This window comes from Trachurus japonicus, chromosome 20 (genome assembly GCF_045865225.1).
Source record: "Trachurus japonicus isolate A0001 chromosome 20, Traja_1.0".
NCBI classification, from domain to species: Eukaryota; Metazoa; Chordata; class Actinopteri; order Carangiformes; family Carangidae; genus Trachurus; species Trachurus japonicus.
In genome coordinates this window covers 15,941,006-15,944,131 of record NC_140926.1, presented here as the reverse complement: position 1 = coordinate 15,944,131, position 3,126 = coordinate 15,941,006, and positions in this window count along the sequence as shown.

Sequence of the window (3,126 nt, the reverse complement as noted above, 5' to 3'; positions counted from 1 at the left end):
TTACTTCAACATCATTGCTTCATATGACAGATCAGTGTGAACGGTGATAACACAACAGTTTCAAAGCTCAACAGGTTGGATTTCAGTCATTATTTGGTGAACCGTACTCTTTGAGGTGAGGAAACCAGGAAACTGTAGTGTCTTTTTTTCAAAATCCAATCAAACAATGAATGCCAAGAAGCTTGGATGACCTTTGGTGCAGTGAAAGCCATACAAGTGGCTTTAGAGTTACGTGTCTGCTATGTGAACCCGGCTGTCGTCACAGAGATGGAAACCTCCAGCCACTGGCCTAACAAACAATGGTAATCCAGGTAGGCCACCCTGCTTGGTACAGAAGTTCATTCAACAACAGCAGCATCAGGGAAAAGATCAGTAACTGTGAAAATATGTGCAAGTTGGAAAGAGAGCGATGACAGAAAAAGCAGTAATGGGAGGTAATGTGGCGGGCCCAGTACTGTGAATGTAGCAACATTTATTTAGTGAAGGAAGTAAGTTCAAGTAATAGTCTTCATCCTGTGGTCGCAGGCTGCACTGGTGTCAAAAAGAAAAGAAAAAAAAACCTGAGGCGTGAAGTGAGTGAGTTAAGGCAGGAAAAGTGACAAAGCAGTTTCATGGATAAAGCTGGGAAACGGCTCGCCCCACCAGTACGCTGTGGAGAAATGAATGTGTTAATCCGAGAGGCCATCGTTTGGATGATGTGGTGACAACTCAAACAAATCTAATTAGTGCCATCCCAAACCAAACGTCTGTGCAAACAGCCCGTGATTAAACCAGCACCTCAAGTGAAGGACCATACCAGTGGTTGTGCATGCTTCTGCTTAACCCATTTATACTTCACATGTAATCACTACTTTTTCGTTAATGCTCATATTAAGCCACATATTTACTAAATATATATATATACACACACCGTCAATTGGAGGAAAAAAACTGTAGGTCATTTGACGACACTTAATGCAACATTTTGCTGGTATAAATACATTCCATCTGGTTTATAGTAAAGTTAACATAAACAAGATGCAACTAACCAAACAAACACTAGTGACTGCATACTTCATCTCCTAGCTTATCTAGTACAGCTCAAGAAAAAGACTGATTAAAGTCACCTAAGTTTTGGATATGTGTTGTATAAAACATGCAGCAGAGAAATGTTTCTTTTTATACCAGCACAATGGAAAAGTATCAAGTAATCTGGACAAGTCCTCAAAACAGCAGTAAGTGGAATTAAATGACCTGCTGGATTTTATTTTAAAAATTGGTCAGAGATGATTACAACAGAGGTATAAACTGGGGCTAGTTTTAGCCCATCAACTAATAACTGCCCAACTCAAATTTCATGGGTTGAAGCTGTGCATAAGTAGCAAATAGGAACAAATGACAGTGAAAAGTATCATGATGAACCAACAACAAATAAGGCCCAGCTTCAGCAGGTTTCAAGTCTCTGTATGTATACCTACTTTGTTAATTCGCTAAAGCATGCTAAGCCCTTGGTATGGTCCCTTAAGTTTGCGCTTGGGGAGAGCAACACACTGATGACTGGTTGTGACACCACTCTGTTGACGCGAGTGTGACCTGAAGAAAGAGAAAGAACGAAATGATTATTTTAACCACGGTCTGCAAAGTCCTGGCAGCCTGGTTCACCCAATGGACCTGTTGAACAAAAGTTGTTAGTGTTATACAGACCTTGACCCAGCTAGTGTGGCATATTTGACCCATAATGGATGGTAGACACATTCTGATACTAACAGCAGAAAAAACGAAGTTTTCTTATGCAAGCACAAGAAAGCCCCCCACACACCTGACAGACAAGTCTGTCTCAATTAAATATCTAAAAACCTTTCTTGACCATTAGGTCAAGTGATTCATAAATCACCATGCTAGTTAAATAGCTTACAGTAAATCAGGTATTAAGTCAGCACCACTTTCCTTTGAGAAATATAGAACATAATCTCTCAAAACTCAAGGTACATGTAAGTGCAAAACTCTTAAAATTAAGGTACAAGTAGATTCAATATGAATCTGTTCTGGCATTATAAGACTAGATGTCTTAAAACAATAAGACTGGCATTGCCAATTACTTTTTCAAATCCACAGGATTTCCCACAGGACTAAAAATCATGCATAAACCACAACATGAAAGACAGTAAATACACATTGTGAGAGAACAAAAACCTCCACATCATTTCAACTCAAAACAAACGGATTAAAAACATAAAAGAAGCCAGTTAAGAAAAACTGTAAAACATACAAAAGACTGCAAAGCACCCAACCTCAAGTTTCACAAGTAGGAAGGAGGACTTTGGGGGTTTAGACATCTTTAGACACCCCATTCACCCAGATACCTTTGGTATTGAGAATCTCGTAACCTTTACTAGTAAGAATCATTAAGTATAGCTTATTTTAAAATGTAATAGTTTTAAAAAAATGTTTCAAGTAACAGCTAATTTAAGGGAAATACCACTAAATTTACGAATTTGATTCACACATGCAGAAAGAGCAACTGTAAGTACTTGTGAACCACAACTTTGAAAATCTCAAAACAAAAAAAATGAATCTGTGATGTCATCCAGATGCTCAGCAAGGAGTTGAATTTCTGTCAGTTAAGTGAAGGTGCTATGGCTCCAACATGTTTACCCTCTGATGTGTCCTATGTTATAGACTGTGTTAAACCCAATATATATATAACCCAATATATATCTCCCACTGAAGTTACGTAAGACATAACAATTACTGAACCGATTCTTATATCTTACTCATGGCATGGAGCTGCACATTAGCATGACATCAGGGTTGACTTTGCAGTAAAAAAAAACTTTGTTTATGGATATAAAGCAAATAATTTCAATGCCAAAATTCAGTGGCATTCCCCTTAATCTTTATGAGGTAGATTTTTTTTGTTGAGTAATTGCTACCGTCTATAAACTTACAAAAATAATACTAGATACTCAAAAGTGCTGTGCATTAATTCCAATATGGTTGACTGTTTTTCAATATAATATGTTGCAGAGTAAATACCCAGGAACTTTGAAATGTTTAGTAAAAATGACCAAAATGTGGCACAAATAATGAAAGATACTTCAGTGCACCGGACACATGGACATCACACACAACCACACATCTTTGGGC